The sequence below is a fragment of the Phyllobates terribilis genome, unplaced genomic scaffold (assembly GCF_046119375.1).
Source record: "Phyllobates terribilis strain yellow unplaced genomic scaffold, ASM4611937v1 Scaffold_10__3_contigs__length_209671492, whole genome shotgun sequence".
Taxonomy (NCBI): domain Eukaryota; kingdom Metazoa; phylum Chordata; class Amphibia; order Anura; family Dendrobatidae; genus Phyllobates; species Phyllobates terribilis.
The window spans coordinates 148347822-148366909 of NW_027362770.1; the positions used below are offsets into that span (position 1 = coordinate 148347822).

General features: G+C 49.0%; 1 pseudogene; it reads left to right on the forward strand.

Annotated features, from left to right (window-relative positions):
• Positions 1 to 19088, forward strand: part of LOC141164059 (DNA-directed RNA polymerase III subunit RPC2-like) — a 338189-nt pseudogene that overhangs the window by 263704 nt on the left and 55397 nt on the right.

Below are 19088 nucleotides of genomic sequence, written 5' to 3' on the forward strand. Positions count from 1 at the left end.
GATCCGGAGAGAAGACCAAGATATCGTCCAGGTATACCACCACGCAGGAGTAAAGAAGGTCACGGAAGATGTCGTTGACCAGTTCTTGGAAGACGGCGGGAGCATTGCAGAGGCCGAAGGGCATCACACGGTACTCATAGTGTCCGTCCCGGGTATTAAATGCCGTTTTCCACTCTTCTCCTTGACGGATACGGACCAGGTTATACGCTCCACGTAGATCCAGCTTGGAAAAGATCCTTGCGCCTTTAAGGCGATCTAACAACTCAGAGATGAGCGGCAGGGGGTATTTATTTTTAACGGTGATCTGATTGAGTCCTCTATAGTCAATACAGGGGCATAGCGAGCCATCCTTTTTTTTGACAAAGAAGAATCCAGCTCCAGCCGGGGAGGTAGACTTCCGGATGAATCCCCTAGCCAGATTCTCCTCTATGTACTCAGACATGGCCCGGGTTTCAGCCGCAGACAACGGATAAATACGCCCACGGGGTGGTGTGGCGCCAGGTACCAAGTCGATCTGGCAATCATATGGCCTATGAGGTGGTAATGTCTCTGCTTCCTTTTTACCGAAGACATCTGCATAGGGCCAGTAAGGAGCCGGAAGACCGGGTAGATTAGCTGGAGTGGGTAGTGGACGAACCGGAACCAGGCAGGTCCTATGGCAGTCCGGACCCCACTGGAGTACTTCACCGGATTGCCAGTTCAACACGGGTTCATGTGTCTGGAGCCAGGGCAGACCTAGCAATAGGGAGTGAGAGAGTCCGGGGAGCACATGGAAGGAGATCTTTTCAGAGTGCAGCATTCCCACCTGCAGGGTTATGGGTTCAGTGACGAGCAGGATGGTCACCGGAAGGAGTCTTCCATCCCCGGAGGCGACTGACAGTGGTTCAGCCAGAGATTTGGTGGGAATATGGTATTTTTCCACCAGGGACTGGGAAATGAGGTTTCCAGCAGCTCCAGAATCCAGGTGGGCGAGTTCAAAGTGACGGTTCTCTCCCCAAGAGATAGAGACAGACAAAGTCAGGGACTGAGAGGGTTTACTTTTGTCTAGGACTACCTCTCCGAGCGGTCCTAGACACTGGCGTTTCCCTGCTTCTCCGGACAAGAACGGATGAAGTGCTCCTTACTGCCACAATAGAAACAGCTTCCCTCGTCTCGGCGTGAGTCTTGGCGAGATTTGACCATCTTGGTTAGGTCGATCTGCATAGGTTCAGGCGAGTGCGCCCGGGGAGTGACTGGTTGAGAGGCAGGTCTCTGGTAATTAGGAGCAAGGCGTGAAGACTCTCTCTCCCGGGTAGTCTCTTTGGTACGTTCCTGGAACCGGATGTCAATCCGGGTAGCTAGTGACACCAGGTCATCCAGGGTGGTAGGAATGTCCCGACCGGCTAACTCGTCCTTAATCTGACCGGAAAGACCCTCCCAGAAGACGGACACCAGAGTCTCGTTTCCCCAGGCAAGCTCAGAAGCGAGGGTATGGAACCGTATGGCATATTGGCCCACGGTGAGACTCTCTTGTCGGAGACGTAGCAGAGAGGAGGCAGAAGAGGTTCTCCGTCCAGGTTCATCGAAGACTTTCCGGAAAGCAGCGAGGAAAGACGACAGGTTGGACACCAGGGGGTCCCCTCTCTCCCACAGGGGATTTAGCCATGCCAGTGCCTCCCCAGTGAGATGGGACATGATGAAGGCCACCTTGACCCGGTCGGAGACGAACTGGTATGCCAAGAGCTCAAAGTGCATGGTGCACTGGTTTATGAAACCCCGAGCTAAAGCGGGGTCGCCGGCAAAGCGTGGAGGTGCCAGGAGCTGAGGTCCATAGCCGGGTGCCATAATGGGACTGGATTGCGGTGCCACAGGAACAGGCACAGCTGGGTCAGAGATAGACATAGACGAGTCAAACAATGCGCCTAGACGAGAGTTAACGGACCGTAGATAGGACAGCACCACTTCCTGCTGAGTTCTCTGACATAAGACTTCCTGGTGCAGATTGGAGATCTGGGGGCCACCGGGTTCCATGGCCCGAGCAAACTGTTACGGGTCCGGGTGGTGGAACCTCTGTGCCGCGGTGCAAGGAGGGACCCAGAGGGGCGTAACTAAGTATCTACCCGAACCGACCCTGGTCGGACTTCGGCTAACGACTCCGTGACCAGAAGAATTTGGTACAAGCGAAATCCACAGAAGATCTGTGGTTAGTTCTCCAAGATGTTTGGAACAATCTCCTGCCAAGTTCCTTCAAAAGCTGTGTGCACGTACAAGTGTATCTAGAAGATCTGATGAAGGCAAAGGGAGGTCACCAAATATTAGGCTATTTGCCCACGATGCAGAAATGCTCCGGATTTTTCCTGAGCGTTTCTGCATCTCCCTGGCAGAAAAAAACGCATGCGGCTTGTACATGCGTTTTTCTTGTCAGGGACCTGTGGATGTGAAGCGTTCTTCACTTGCATTTCCACATGCGGGTTGACAAGCGCTTTCCAAGTGATTTTAGCATCACTTTGGAAAGTGCTTGTCAACTTGGTCACACTATATAAGTCCATGCAACCGGCATGAATTTATATAGTGTGACCCGAGAGAATGTCAAAAAATAAAAAATAAATCTATACTTACCTTCCGATGGCCCCCGGTGTCTTGCTTCGCTCAGTCCTGGCTGCCGGCAGACCGCGGTACACTGGAGGACCTGCCGATGTCAGCGTCACGTGACCCGTCACATGACTATGACGTCAACGCAGGTCCTCCAGTCCATCGCGATCTGCCGGCTAGGGAAGACGAGCGCAGCAGGGGCCGTCAGAAGGTACGTATAATGTTTATTTTTTATTTTATTCTTTTTTTTTTTTTTTTTACAGTTTTTATGGTACCGGGGTCCGGAGGAGAGTCTCCTGACCTCTAGACCTGGGTACCATCCGCACATTGAACGCATGTATTCCGCATGTGCTTATCTAGTGAAGCGGAATCCATGCTTTCTAATGCAAGTCACTGGCGGCGAAAACGCAGCGCTTCCGCAAAATAATTGGTAGTGCTGCGTTTTTTTCCGCAATGATAATCCGCAGCGGAAATTTCCGCAGCATGTGCACAGCACATGCGGATTATCATTGGGGAACATGGCAGACCTTCTACCATGCGTTTTTTAAGCGTTTCTGCCGCTGCGGAAACGCATAAAAAACGCATCGTCGGCACACAGCCTTGGTATGATTTAGACTTGTGTTTCGTTGCATTTAAATTGATAAAAATGTACTATCAACACTTCTATATTTTATAGCATTTTTTCTAACCTTGCCTAAAACATTTGCCTTCCTTTGTGTGTATGTACATATTCATTTAGATAGTATTATTGGTGTAAGATTGCTAACACAGATCTGATTGCCCTGTGGCTGTCCGTGCCCGCTGCGAGTTGTAGTTTCAGCACATCTGGAGTGCCCCAGCTTTGCCGACCGCTGGATAATGTAATATGTCTTTTACATTCGGCTCCGTTTTGGTTTCATTCCACTCGACCTTTATCACTCTTTAGTGTCTTTATGTGTTATTAAACCAGGAGAACGCGTTGCATTCACTGCTCGGGATAAAGCGCTTTGTGCCGGGGACCTTTTGTTGTTTTGGAAATCACCTGCATAATAATCTCCGTAATTTTAAATGGCAATAAAATGTTTTGGAGGAATTTTCAAGCTAACAATACAAAACATCTGACATGTTATGACCTGAAACCTAATCTGAAATCGGCTAGAAACCATGGTTTTGTTCTGCGGTGGGCTAATCACATCAGTATGCCGAGGCTCGGCATTTTACAGCCATAGGCAAACTCTGAACTATGTCAAATATGGAATACATTTAATGTATGTGACGCGCCCCCTGGGCCAGTGTTGTTTGGGGGATACCCGGAGCCGGATCAGGTGGGGGTTGTAGTCTCCGAGTGGCGGTGACCCGGTCCGTGCCCAGGGTGTCAAGCTCAGTGTGTGGCAGTCCTACAGATGTTGCTGGATGTTCTTTAGTGTCGACTACGCCACCCGTTGATTTGCGGTCACTACGGCCGCCGCTGCAGCAGGGTCCGCTGAGGCTGGTGGTGTGTGTGCAGCTCGGGTAGTATAACCCCCAACGGGAGGGGTATAGCCTCAGGGGGTCAGTTGCAGAGGATGGGGGTTGTGGTGGTGCAGTGAGAGTGGTAATAAGACTCCGAGTCGGGCTGTGCAGTTCAGGGTTTTACTTACTGCTTTTGTGTTGGTCACTCCGGCCTTGAGTGACCACCCGAGCCGTGCTGCGTCCACCAGGTCCTGGACTCGGCCAACCCCCAGGTGATTCTGGAGCGTGGTCCTGAGCTCCCTTTCTGACTTGTCCTTCTCTCTGGCCTTCCCCACCAGGGATCCACCTAAGTCCGGCTCCCTCGGGCCTCTTGTTGGTAAAACCCTTGTCTCTGGGTTCCCTGACCCTATTCTTGGTTTGCCTTCCGGGTGGATTTAGTGGGTGGTCGTGGCAGATCCTGCCCACGACCTCCGGTCTCTGGCTAAGGATTAGGGCCCTCCACCAGCTTGGGATCCGGTACCCTTGTGCCAACTCTTCACCCTCTGGTCTAATTTTGGGTTCTTGGAGTTCCCTCTTCTCCCCCTCTGGGTCCTTCTTTCTCCTCTCTCTCTCTCTTGGCCTTGGAGCTGGCTGAGCTGCTCTGCTTCTCTGACTCAACTCTGACAGACTGACCCTGATCTAAGATGGTTCCCACCTTATATACTCCCTCTATGTGTGAGCTCAGGTGACCAGCACCCAATGAGCTCCTAGCATTACCCAGACTGCTCCCCCTATCTGCCCCTACACTACTGGGATGTTCCACCCCCCTCCCACTCCAGCCAGGGACAGACACTGTCGTACCTGCACATTTCTCTAGTGGGAGTACCATTGGTCTGTCCCCCGGAAATGGGATGTATGTAGTGCATGCAGCCTACTGAGCTCAGTTCCACACTCCATTCTTACCCGGGAGTGGAATACCACACCTCTGGCTTGAGGTGTAATACCCCTGTAGCAGCCGAATCCTCAGGGTGCTACATTCCCCCCTGGTAAATCACAGCACGTCCTCGGGCTGTAAGATACAAAAACATCCAAAACATACAATTTTTTTTTTTCATAAACATATAAAACATCACATAAAACTTTTCATAAAAACTCTTCATAAATAACGTCCTTGTAAACACTCTTGCTCCTCCGGCCACGGTGCAACTTGTGACCGGGAAAAGCGCGACAGTCTCTTTAAGAAAAACAACAGTTTACTATAAAACCGGTAGGGGGCGCCTTAGGAAGCGCAACTATATACAAGGGGAATATGGCCGCTCTCAGTCCTCGGCCAGGTAATGGGAATAGGGACACACGGGTTAACAGTTCACTCTTGTCCCAACGGGGACTTATTTAAAGCAGCAACAGTTCACTGTACCCCGATGGGTAACTATTTACAGTCTCTTTACCGTACTTTAACGACGGCGTCCTCCTGCTCCTTCTTTGGATTTAGACCCGTCCGGGTCCTCCTGCTCCTCCTCACACCGCAGCTCCTCCTCCGTCAGGCGATGTACATGGAGGGCGTAGGGTCCTTTGGCACACTTGTGCCGGGTGAAGGTGACCTCGTCCTCTACGTACAGGTCACGACCTCTGTGTCCCTCCGGCAGATGGCTTCCTACGTCTCTGCGTGTGACAAAGACGTCGCCGGGGGTATGATGGTCTTTTATGAAGCCCCACCCATGCTGCAGGTTGAATTTAATCACAGTCCCGGTGGTACGGGGACCATGAGCTGCACGGGGGTTCCTCCTGGTCCGGCTCTTCTGCTCCGCGCTCCTTATCTGTGCTTGCTGTTCCCGGACCCGCCTCTCTCTCCGCTCCTTCTCGAAGACCTCGAGCTGCTGGCGGCAGCACTCTGCACGCTCCGCTGCGGCCGCCCGAGTCTCCTGAGTGAACCCCATGAGGTCTCCTCCGGTGGGGTCCCACTCAAACTGTGCCTCCTCTAGCGGGGGCTGGGTCCTCCTGACGGGCTTCGGAACCGGAATCAGGGGTTCATCTAGGGGGTCTTTCTTTCCGGAGTCGGGGATGGTGAAACTCCGGTGGCCATATGAAGGGCTGCCCATCCGGGCACGTATGCTGGGCGAACAGGTCCTCACCCAGGTGCGGTACTTTAGGTGTTATGGGCGCTGTGGTGGTAGCGGCGCCCGGGTTGACCAGGCCTTGCGACCAGGCTTGGGGCACGCTAAAGGAAAAGGGCACCGTAAGAACGGCGGCGCCCGTGGTTACTCGGCCCTGCGACCAGGCTGGTGGCTCCGCGGAGGTAGGGGGCGCTGTTGGAATGGCGGCGCCCGGGGGTACTAGGCCTTGCGACCAGGCCGATGGTATTTCCTGCTTTGCCGCGCTCAGGGTCGAAGCGCGTGACGTCACAGGGGTCGCGGCCGCAGTTTCCGGTTGAGGCCTAGTCTGCGGCGGTGACGATGCAGCGACGGGCACGGCAGGGGGAATTTCGGGCTCTGCGACGGGGAGCTGGGGCAGGTACACGGTTTCCCGGCTCGGGGTAGAGACGTCCCCTTTACCTGCCTCCGTCCGTTCAGCTCCCTTCTCGGCGCCGTCTCCGGCCTTGAGTCCTCCTGCACCATCCTCAGAGGCGGTCTGTCTCCTCGTCTCGAGTGGCGTGCTCCGCTGACGGGTTCCGGTCTGCTGGGCCATCTCTCGGCTCCACTCCGCCAACGTCTCTCGCTGCACCCGGGCCGTCCTCCGTGCGAGGCCCTCCAGCGCAGTCTGTGCACACTCCCGGTCTCGGGGGAGCTGTGCCAGGACCTCCACTAGGCCTAGTGGAGTTGTGGCTTGTAGCAGGCTCCTGACCACTGGGTCGGTGCTGCCTGACTCTCCCTCCGTCTCCGGGTAGGCTTTCTCTGGACTCCTCTCCAGACTTCTTGTCTCCGGGTGCGCTCTCTCCAGACTCCTCCAGGCGACACCCATCTTTGCTCTCTTGTTCTGTCTCCGCCCACATCGAGGGTGGTCCCGGGGCAACTTAGTGATTGTCAGTTCCAGGGGCAGTTCTCTCACGCTGATGGACACTTCCAGCATCACAGTCTCTGTTGGTGGGCGCGGTTTCCGCTTTTGGCGCCATTCTTCGACCTGGCCCACGATGGGAGGTGGCCTCTTGCCACCCTCTGGCACGCCCATAATGGCGTCCGCTCTTCCAAGGCGGGAAATCTTTGGAAATGGCGGGAATCGTCTCCCAGTGGCGGGAAACTCCATGGATGGCGGGAAAAAGCTGCAAATGGCGGACAACCGGCGGGATGCGACCTGTGATGGGGTCCGTTGGCGGGCACCCTCCGGAACCGGCGGGAGACTTCTTTTTAAGGTAACGGTGAACTTTTCTTCAGGCACGCAGTACCCGGTTGTTGCGGGCACGTAATCCTGCCGACTACGCCAAAGTTGACGCGCCCCCTGGGCCAGTGTTGTTTGGGGGATACCCGGAGCCGGATCAGGTGGGGGTTGTAGTCTCCGAGTGGCGGTGACCCGGTCCGTGCCCAGGGTGTCAAGCTCAGTGTGTGGCAGTCCTACAGATGTTGCTGGATGTTCTTTAGTGTCGACTACGCCACCCGTTGATTTGCGGTCACTACGGCCGCCGCTGCAGCAGGGTCCGCTGAGGCTGGTGGTGTGTGTGCAGCTCGGGTAGTATAACCCCCAACGGGAGGGGTATAGCCTCAGGGGGTCAGTTGCAGAGGATGGTGGTTGTGGTGTTGCAGTGAGAGTGGTAATAAGACTCCGAGTCGGGCTGTGCAGTTCAGGGTTTTACTTACTGCTTTTGTGTTGGTCACTCCGGCCTTGAGTGACCACCCGAGCCGTGCTGCGTCCACCAGGTCCTGGACTCGGCCAACCCCCAGGTGATTCTGGAGCGTGGTCCTGAGCTCCCTTTCTGACTTGTCCTTCTCTCTGGCCTTCCCCACCAGGGATCCACCTAAGTCCGGCTCCCTCGGGCCTCTTGTTGGTAAAACCCTTGTCTCTGGGTTCCCTGACCCTATTCTTGGTTTGCCTTCCGGGTGGATTTAGTGGGTGGTCGTGGCAGATCCTGCCCACGACCTCCGGTCTCTGGCTAAGGATTAGGGCCCTCCACCAGCTTGGGATCCGGTACCCTTGTGCCAACTCTTCACCCTCTGGTCTAATTTTGGGTTCTTGGAGTTCCCTCTTCTCCCCCTCTGGGTCCTTCTTTCTCCTCTCTCTCTCTCTTGGCCTTGGAGCTGGCTGAGCTGCTCTGCTTCTCTGACTCAACTCTGACAGACTGACCCTGATCTAAGATGGTTCCCACCTTATATACTCCCTCTATGTGTGAGCTCAGGTGACCAGCACCCAATGAGCTCCTAGCATTACCCAGACTGCTCCCCCTATCTGCCCCTACACTACTGGGATGTTCCACCCCCCTCCCACTCCAGCCAGGGACAGACACTGTCGTACCTGCACATTTCTCTAGTGGGAGTACCATTGGTCTGTCCCCCGGAAATGGGATGTATGTAGTGCATGCAGCCTACTGAGCTCAGTTCCACACTCCATCCTTACCCGGGAGTGGAATACCACACCTCTGGCTTGAGGTGTAATACCCCTGTAGCAGCCGAATCCTCAGGGTGCTACATATGCATACAGTATACGGATTTTTACTTCATATATATATATATATATATATCACAAAATATATCCATATGTGCAGGTGTGTGTGTGTATATGTATATATATATATATGTGTGTAGATATAGATATACAGTAGAGATCAAAAGTTTGGACACACCTTCTCATTTAAAAATTTTTCTGTATTTTCTTGACTATGAAAATTGTACATTCACACTGAAGGCATCACAACTATGAATTAACACATGTGGAATTATATACTTAACAAAAAAGTGTGAAACAACTGAAAATATGTCTTATATTCTAGGCTCTTCAAAGTAGCCACCTTTTGCTTTGATGACTGCTTTGCACACTCTTGGCATTCTCTTGATGAGCTTCAAAAGGTAGTCACCGGAAATGGTTTTCACTTCACAGGTGTGCCCCGTCAGGTTTAATAAGTGGGATTTCTTGCCTTATAAATGGGGTTGGGACCATCAGTTGTGTTGTGCAGAAGTCAGGTGGATACACAGCTGATAGTCCTACTGAATAGACTGTTAGAATTTGTATTATGGCAAGAAAAAAGCAGCTAAGTAAAGAAAAACAAGTGGCCATCATTACTTTAAGAAATGAAGGTCAGTCAGTACGAAAAATTGGGCAAACTTTGAAAGTGTCCCCAAGTGCAGTTGCAAAAACCATCAAGCGCTACAAAGAAACTGGCTCACATGAGGACCGCCCCAAGAAAGGAAGACCAAGAGTCACCTCTGCTTCTGAGGATAAGTTTATCCGAGTCACCAGCCTCAGAAATCGCAGGTTAACAGCAGCTCAGATTAGAGACCAGGTCAATGCCACACAGAGTTCAAGCAGCAGACAAATCTCTACAACAACTGTTAAGAGGAGACTTTGTGCAGCAGGCCTTCATGATAAAATAGCTGCTAGGAAACCACTACTGAGGACAGACAACAAGCAGAAGAGACTTGTTTGGGCTAAAGAACACAAGGAATGGACATTAGACCAGTGGAAATCTGTGCTTTGGTCTGATGAGTCCAAATTTGAGATCTTTGGTTCCAACCACCGTGTCTTTGTGCGATGCAGAAAAGGTGAACGGATGGACTCTACATGCCTGGTTCCCACCGTGAAGCCTGGAGGAGGAGGTGTGATGGTGTGGGGGTGCTTTGCTGGTGACACTGTTGGGGATTTATTCAAAATTGAAGGCATACTGAACCAGCATGGCTACCACAGCATCTTGCAGCGGCATGCTATTCCATCCGGTTTGCGTTTAGTTGGACCATCATTTATTTTTCAACAGGACAATGACCCCAAACACACCTCCAGGCTGTGTAAGGGCTATTTGGCCAAGAAGGAGAGTGATGGGCTGCTACGCCAGATGACCTGGCCTCCACAGTCACCAGACCTGAACCCAATCGAGATGGTTTGGGGTGAGCTGGACCGCAGAGTGAAGGCAAAAGGGCCAACAAGTGCTAAGCATCTCTGGGAACTCCTTCAAGATTGTTGGAAGACCATTTCCAGTGACTACCTCTTGAAGCTCATCAAGAGAATGTCAAGAGTGTGCAAAGCAGTCATCAAAGCAAAAGGTGGCTACTTTGAAGAACCTAGAATATAAGACATATTTTCAGTTGTTTCACACTTTTTTGTTAAGTATATAATTCCACATGTGTTAATTCATAGTTTTGATGCCTTCAGTGTGAATGTACAATTTTCAAAGTCATGAAAATACTGAAAAATCTTTAAATGAGAAAGTGTGTCCAAACTTTTGGTCTGTACTGTGTATGTGTATATATATATATATATATATATATATATATATATATATATATATATATATATATATATATATATACTGTATATATATATATATATATATATATATATATATACTGTATATATATATAATATATCAGTAACACTTGAAAAAGTATTCATACAGAGTAAACTTTTCGACAAAATTTTACCATTTCACCCACAAACTTAAATGTATTTTATTGGAATTTTGTGTTATATACCAACAAAAAGTATGATTATTTATTTTCGAGCACCATTACTTCCATGGTGCTGTACATGAGGAGGGGTTACATACAGGATACAAATATAAAACACTGGGAACAAACTAACAATGATAGACTGGTACAGAAAGGAGAGGACCCTGCCCTTGCGGGCGTAGTCTACTGGATAATGGGGAAGGAGACCGTAGACTTGTGGGTGGGTATGGGGGGAGGGGTTGCGGAAGCTCCTGTGGTGGTGGTGAGGTGATCTCTTTGATGGTGGTGAGGTGGTAGCTCCGGAGGTGGGGGTGAGGTGGTAGCTCTGGGGGTGGGGTGGTAGCTACAGTGGTGGGGGTGGGGTTTGGGGTGGTAGCTCCCGTGGTGGGGGGTAAGGTGGTAGCTCCGGTGGTGTGGGGCAGTATGGTAGCTCCGGTGGTGGTGGTGGTGAGGTGGTAGCTCCAGAGGTGGTGGTGGGGTGGTAGCTCCGGTGGTGGGGGTGGGGTGGTAGCTCTGGGGGTGGGGTGGTAGCTACAGTGGTGGGGGGTAAGGTGGTAGCTCCGGTGGTGTGGGGCAGGATGGTAGCTCCGGTGGTGGTGGTGGTGAGGTGGTAGCTCCAGAGGTGGTGGTGGGGTGGTAGCTCCGGTGGTGGGGGTGGGGTGGTAGCTACTGGGGTGGGGGTTGGTGTGGTAGCTCCCGTGGTGGGGGGTAAGGTGGTAGCTCAGGTGGCAGCAGGGCCATTGCAGGCTGTAGCTTTACTGAAGAGATGTTTGTGTGAGAACATTAGGAAGCAAATTGCATCATGAAAACCAAGGAACACACCAGACAGGTCAGTGATAAAGTTGTGGAGAAGAGTAAAGCAGGGTGAGAATCTCTAAGCTAGAGCTAGTTTGCAAAGCAGAATGGGCAAAAATGTCACCTCTAAAAGTGCAAAGTGGTAGAGACAGACCCCAAAAGACTTGAAGCAGTAAAAGGTGACCTACAATGTATGGACTTGTGGCGGCGGAGTACAAATGCCCGTCACATTTTTCAGATTTATATGTATCGTTTCCTTTGCACTTCACAAATACTTGATACCTTGTGTTGGTATATCACATAAAATCCAAATTTCAGTCTCAGAATTATCCACCTCCTTCATGACAAGAGTCTTTAGTACTAAGTAGAGTAGAGCCTCAGTCTCTGGCTGTTATGACCTGCTGCAAATATGATGCATTGGGAGTATAGATGATGGCAGTGATGGGGTCAGCACCTGTGTCGCTAACTCTGGTTATAAGCTGCTGCAGGAGATTGTCCTGAAAAGCAGAAAACACAAAGGGAGGAGACAGGGACTGACCCATCACTGCCATCATTTGTACTTCAAATGAGTTCTGATATCAACACAGCTAAAGGAAGGAAAATATACTTGGAAAAGCAGGGGTTTGGAAGCCACTTAAAAAAATTGAATGCAAGTGGCTTTCAAACCCCTTGCATTTCCCTTCCTTCAGCTGAATCGATATCAGAACATATTCATTTGGAGTACAGATGATCGCAGTGATGGGCCAGCTCCTGTTTCCTCCTCTGAATGTTCTGCTTATGAGAAAAACTTCCTGCAGCAGCTTATGCCCAGAGTTATTGACATAGTTGCTGAGCTGACCCATCACTGCCATCATCTGTACTCCAAATGAGAATGTTCTGATATCAATATAGCTGAAGGCAGGAAAATAGAGTGAAGGGTTGGAAGCCACTTACAGGCATTTTTTTTACAGGAATGAAGACAAATCTGCTAATAAAGTGATTTGCTAAGTTTCATAACTTTCCATGCTGGACAAAATGATAGAAAATAAAAGTTTAGGTACTCTTAGTCTTTACGCTTGTGCAGAATTTCCAAGGCTTTTATTAGCCTGTACTTGCTTTGAGTTTTGAACATTTACCCAAAGAAATGTTGAATATGATTTTAATGATGTCTTTTCTTTGTCTTCAGGGACGATTGGTTACAACCAGAGGAACAGGATTGATACGTTGATGTACTTGCTGGCATATCCACAGAGGCCAATGGTGAAAACAAAGACTATTGAACTTATAGATTTCGAAAAGCTTCCAGCCGGACAGAATGCCACCGTGGCCGTGATGAGTTACAGTGGTTATGACATTGAAGACGCCCTTGTGTTAAATAAAGCCTCGTTAGATAGAGGTAAGTGAGGTTCAGGCGGGTACCAATACCTGTGTGTACAGTGAAGGGATCTTCTGAGAACCAGCCAGCAAGTCTAGGATTCGTATACTGACAGGCAGGAGTACAGGGGCTTTTTTTGTTCAAAGGAATTAGCTCAGATTCTCTGGACCTAGTGGTCAGTGATGAATATTGGGGCTTGCATCAATCCAATATTTATCGGAGATATATTTTTGGCTTCGTAGTGAAGAGACGAGCATAACGCATTCACTCACATCACCGTAGGACCATTCTAACCCCTCCAACTTCATATCGGACCAATGGATGATGCTATCCATGTCATGTTTCATCTTTATAGACAGGTAAAATCGCATCATGATGACATTATCTCCCGCCTGGGACCTTCAGGGGTGAGGATATCCTGAGAGTTAGGGATCTCAAAAAATTCTAACAGACCTAGCACATCCCACAACCAATCCCACATGAGCTCACCAAGGGAGGGTATGAGGGCTTAACCGTGAGCTAATAAAAATCAGAGTTTGGGTGTTTGTCATTGTTAATTTCTGGAAGACATAGTTCGCTGTGAGAGTGTTGCATTTTCCTAATTGGAGCTCTTCCTTCCATAAAGATGAGACATTCCTGCAACATCAGATTTAGTAATTCTTTCATTTTCCTTTTTATTTTATGTACCGTATTTTTCGGACTGTAAGACGCACCGGACCGTAAGACGCACCCCAAATTTTGGGATGGAAAATAAAAAATACATTTTTTTTTTATAAGATGAGGGTCCGTCTTAAAGTCTGAGGACCCGATGGAGTCGGCGGAAGTGGAGGAATGCTGCGGACCCTGGGTGCGAGAAGGCGGGTGCTCCAGCAGCGGGGAGTTGCGGTGGTGGTGGAGCAGGATCGCAGGGCCCTCCGTTCCCTCCCTCAGGAACCCGGCGGAAGCAGCAGAAGAAGTGAGATGCTGCGGTGCCAGTGTCAGTCTGTTGGCGGTGAGGCAGAGCGGCGTGTGCTGCTTTCCGGTGGCGCCGGCCATCTTCCTGAAGCTGTGATCTACAGGAAAATGGCCGCCTGAGCTCCCAGTCTTTGATTTGGACAGAAAAGTTGCATCTGCACAATTTATTGCTGCTGGATCCGTTTCTAACCATTACTGGACATGTGAACTCAGCCTTAGGGCTCATTCGGATGTCCGTGCTAATCGGTCCAAGCACAGACCACAGTGCACGGACCGGCCGCCGTTCTCCTGACCTGAGGGTGTGACAGCCTCAGACATATATGAAGCTGTCACGCTCTGTTGAGGAGATCAGAATGACTTGCACGGACGTCTTGCTGGTCAGCTTTTGTTTCCTTGTTGCACACGTGCTCCCCTCCCCTCTTTTGGATGCCTACATTCGGCTTACCCCGCTCTTCTTACTCTTCTCTCCATATATGATGAGCATTCGTGTGATCCCCGCTGCCGGCGTCTATTCATTCCCACCTTCTGTTTGCAAACCAAATTCCGTCCTTTTCTTTCTTTTCTCTCGGGCTAATTGGACTGAGATTTAAGGGGGGTTGTCATTAGCGAGAAATAAATGAGTCTCTGCAGTCAGAAGGACTTGGATCACCTTTCCTTCCATGCACGCCGCACACGCCAGTCTTTTCATCCCGCTAATAGACAAGATGGCCAGCAGCGGTTGCTAGGCTCCTATGAAATGATTCCCAGACATTTATCTCTTACATTAACGTCTGCTTTTGCTTCTTTTGCGCCCATGTCAGTACAAGTGGAACTAAATAGGAATTCCATTTTTTTTTCTGTAAAATGGAATCTATAAGAAAAAAAAAAAGTTTGTGCCACTTTCACGGTCGTCATTCGGTAGCGCTCTCCTTCTGCAGAAGTGGCCTAATATTAAGCCTGGATTGCAAACCCGGGGTGCGCCGATGCCCATTACTGAGCGCACCATTAAGCAGAAGAGTGCAGGGAGAGATAAAAAGTCCTTTTATTTTGGTTCTGGGACTCCAAGCTTTGCCTTATGAAACAATGGCAACGAGGCGTCCGTCCAGCGAGTGATGTTAATTAGAGGTGCCATTCTTTTGTTAGGGGGTACTGAAGCTTGATGTTGTGTGCATGTCATCTCTGAGGGTCTCTAACCGGCACATGCAGGCTATTAATGAGAATTTAATCAAGACCTTCCAATGGTGACCGGTGCGGAAGTTACATGCGGCATCACTGCTGATAGAGGGATGTACTAGTTATGGTTCTTTGGTGTCTTTTTGGCTCCACAGCGACAGTCGTGGCTAAGTTGCAGTTATCATATCATCTATATACAGCAGAGGACGCAGAATCCACCATGCACAATTGATGTCACATCTCACCTTCTCCTCCTCCGGTACAATGACTGATAACACCTCTATATACAGTAGATAACAGAGGATCCACAATTCACAATAGATGATGTCACAGCTCACCTCCTCCTCCTCCGGTACAATGACTGATAACACAGGATCCACCATTCACAATAGGAAATGTCACAGCTCACCTCCGTCTCTTGTATAATGACTAATAACACCTCTATATACAGTAGATAACACAGGATCCACCATTCACAATAGGAGATGTCACAGCTCACTTCCTCCTCCTGTACAAACATTGAGAACACCACCAGTGTTATCTACTGTACACAGAGGTGTTATCTACTATAATTAATGGAAGTGGGTCATTGCCATTAATTATGGCCTTGTTGAGGGGAGTGGGGTCTCAAGTGAGATTTAGCCAGGTGGGCTAGTGCGTGCTAATGTATTTGGGGGTAATCGGTTACACGGCCTCCACACACAGTCTTAGGACTCTCTTAATTATGTGAACCCTTGGGTTAACCTGTTGCTGCTTTCATCTCAGGCTTTGGATGTTGTCTCGTTTACAAAAACGCCAAGTGCACGCTGAAACGCTACAGCAACCAGACATTCGACAAGGTGATGGGACCCATGCTGGACGCCACCACACGCAAGCCAATCTGGAGACATGAAATCTTAGACGCTGATGGCATCTGTTCACCCGGTCAGTACGGTGATACCATATATGCATCATCTTAATGCTGTCTGTATTAAGCTCTTCAAGGGATTTTCCATTTTTGCGACAATAAAGCCTGATCATCCTATAATGAAAAGTTCCATAGTTATCAAGTATACGTTGAGTTTCCATTCCTTGCCACTTTCAAGAACTCTGCTGTCAATAATTGGAGACACTGGGTCTCACTGTTCAAAACTGTCTAATGGTAAGACTGTCTTGGTTGCTAAAGGACAGTCTTGCGTATGCCAGTACTTTTGTAGCTAAAATCCACGGCAGCTCAAAGCTACCTTAAATATCATGTTTTGGAGCATGGACAGCCCAGAGATCCACCAAATTTCTTAACCCTTCAAGAACCTTTTGATGTAGGTTTTCGGCCCTGAGGGCTAGAAGACACTGGCTCAGGAGCGGAGCCCACGTTATAGGCGGCATTTCCTGGCTGTGTTAGGTAGCCGACATCTGCCTGTAACTGCGGTGGTTGGAGCAAGCGCAGATAGCTGCTGTTAACCATGTAGATTCTGCAGTTACCAACGGCAGCATTTAAATGGACCGATTGCCAGTGTACTCACACATCAGCTCCCATTGACTCCTGCTGCAACATGATTAAAGGTTTAAAGGAGTATTCCCATCTCCAAGATCCTATCCCAATATGTAGTAGGTGTAATAATATTAGCAAATACCTCCAAACAGAAATGTAATATAATTTTTCTGATTCACTATGTCTCTTTCCTAATGTGCAGGCATGGCAGGACGTTAGGTATCAATGGTTGACCACTAGCAACTGGCTAACTAACTGTCACCATATAAGTGGTCATAACCCTGGATACCTAAGGTCCTGCAATGGCTGCACATGAGGAAAGAGACATGGCGAATCAGAAGAACTATACTGCATTTGTAATTGGAGGTATTTGCTAATATTACACCTACTATATATTGGGATAGGATCTTGGAGATGGGAATGCCCCTTTAAGTCCCCTAATGGGACTAAAATAAAGTAAAAAAAAATGTAAGTTTAAGGCTGTGTGCCGGTTATGCGTTTTTCAAGTGTATTTGCCGTGCAATTTCCTCAGCGAAAACACTTAAAAATGCTTGGTAATACGTGCCCCATGGTCCCCAATGATAATCCGCATGTGCTGTGCACATGCTGCAGAAATTTCCGCTGCAGATTATCATTGTGTAAAAATCCACAGCATGTCCATTAATTTTGCGGACACGCAGTGTAATTGCCGCCATTCACTTGCATTGAATCGCTTAATATCCGCATGTGCACATGTAGACATGTGCATATTAAGCGATTCAAATGTGCAGATGGTACCTGGGTCTGGAGAAGAGGAGACTCTCATCCAGACCCGGGTACCCTTGTACCTGTTAAAAAAGAAGAATTTAAAACAAAAAATATACATTATACTCACCTTCCAATGTCCCCCGGTCTCCTCTCCGGTGCGTCCGGTGTCCCTGGTGGCTTGCGATGGTGTAAAAAAGGACCTTCCATGATGTAATTTAGTCATGTGACAGGTCACGCGACCACTGACGTCAGCAGTCGCGTGACCTGTCACATGACTAAATGACATCATGGAAGGTCCTTTTACCCCATTGCGAGCCACCAGAGAGCCAGGACGCACCGGAGAGAAGACCGGGGGACATCGGAAGGTGAGTATAATGTTGTTGTTTTTTTATTTTTTTACCATTTTTATTCTTTTTTTAACTATTAACTTGGTCACACTATATAAATCCATGCCGGTTGCATGGATGTGCATCCTCGAATGCGCATTCAGCTGAACTGTATTAGCTGACCTGCTAGGTCTGTGCGCTGCAGTACATGCTGCCGGCCAATCAGAGGCCAGCAGCTGACGTCGGTGTGCATGTGACTGGGGGAGCAGGGCAGTGACATCATGCGCTCCCATCGCTTGCATGCTGTCAGCTGTCGGCTTTAGAAGAGGACGCCGCGCAGAGGGAAGGTGTGTAGAATCATTTCATTTTTTTTTCTATGTATTGAAGAATATTGGCAGAACGGGGAATATGAGGATATATATACCAGGATGGAGGATATATACAAGTGCTTCTCACTAAATTAGAATATCATCAAAAAGTTTATTTATTTCAGTTCTTCAATACAAAATGTGAAACTCATATATTATATAGAGTCATTACAGACAGAGTGATCTATTTCAAGTGTTTATTTCTGTTAATGTTGATGATTATGGCTTACAGCCAATGAAAACACAAAAGTCATTATCTCAATAAATTAGAATACTTTATAACAACAGCTTGAATAATGATTTTAAAATCCGAAATGTTATGCCCTACTGAAATGTATGTTCAGTAAATGCCCTCAATACTTGGTCGGGCTCCTTTTGCATCAATTACTGCATCAATGCGGCAATGTGCATGGAGGCGATCAGCCTGTGGCACTGCTGAGGTGTTATGGAAGCCCAGGTTGCTTTGATAGCAGCCTTCAGCTCGTCTGCATTGTTGGGTCTGGTGTCTCTCATCTTCCTCTTGACAATACCCCATAGATTCTCTATAATAGATTCTCTATGGGGTTAAGGTCAGGCGAGTTTACTGCCAATCAAGCACAGTGATACTGTTGTTTTTACACCAGGTATTGGTACTTCTGGCAGTGTGGACAGGGGCCAAGTCCTGCTGGAGAATGACATTTCCATCTCCAAAAAGCTTGGGCAGAGGGAAGCATGAAGTGCTGTAAAATGTCCTGGTAGACGGCTGCGCTGACTTTGGTCGTGATAAAACACAGTGAACCTACACCAACAGATGACATGGCTCCCCAAACCATCACTGATTGTGGAGACTTCACACTAGACCTCCAGCAGCTTGGATTGTGGCCTCTCCACTCTTCCTCAAGACTCTGGGACCTTGATTTCCAAATGAAATGCAAAATTTATTTTCTTCTGAAAACACCTTGGACACTGAGCAACAGTCCAGGTCTTTTTCTCCTTGGCCCAGGTAAGACGCTTCTGGCGTTGTCTATTGGTCATGAGTGGCTTGACACAAGGAATGCGACACTTGTAGCCCATGTCCTGTATACGTCGGTGTGTGGTGGCTCTTGAAGCAATGACTCCAGCAGCAGTCCACTCCACTCTCCCTCAAATTTTTGAATGGCCTTTTCTTAACAATCCTTTCAAGGCTGCGGTTATCCCGGTTGCTTGTGCACCTTTTTCTACCACACTTTTTCCTTCCACTCAACTTTCCATTAATATGCTTGGATACAGCACTCTGTGAACAGCCAGCTTCTCTGTCAATGACCTTTTGTGGCTTACCCTCCTTGTGGAGTGTGTCAATGACTTCCTTCTGGACATCTGTCAAGTCAGCAGTCTTCC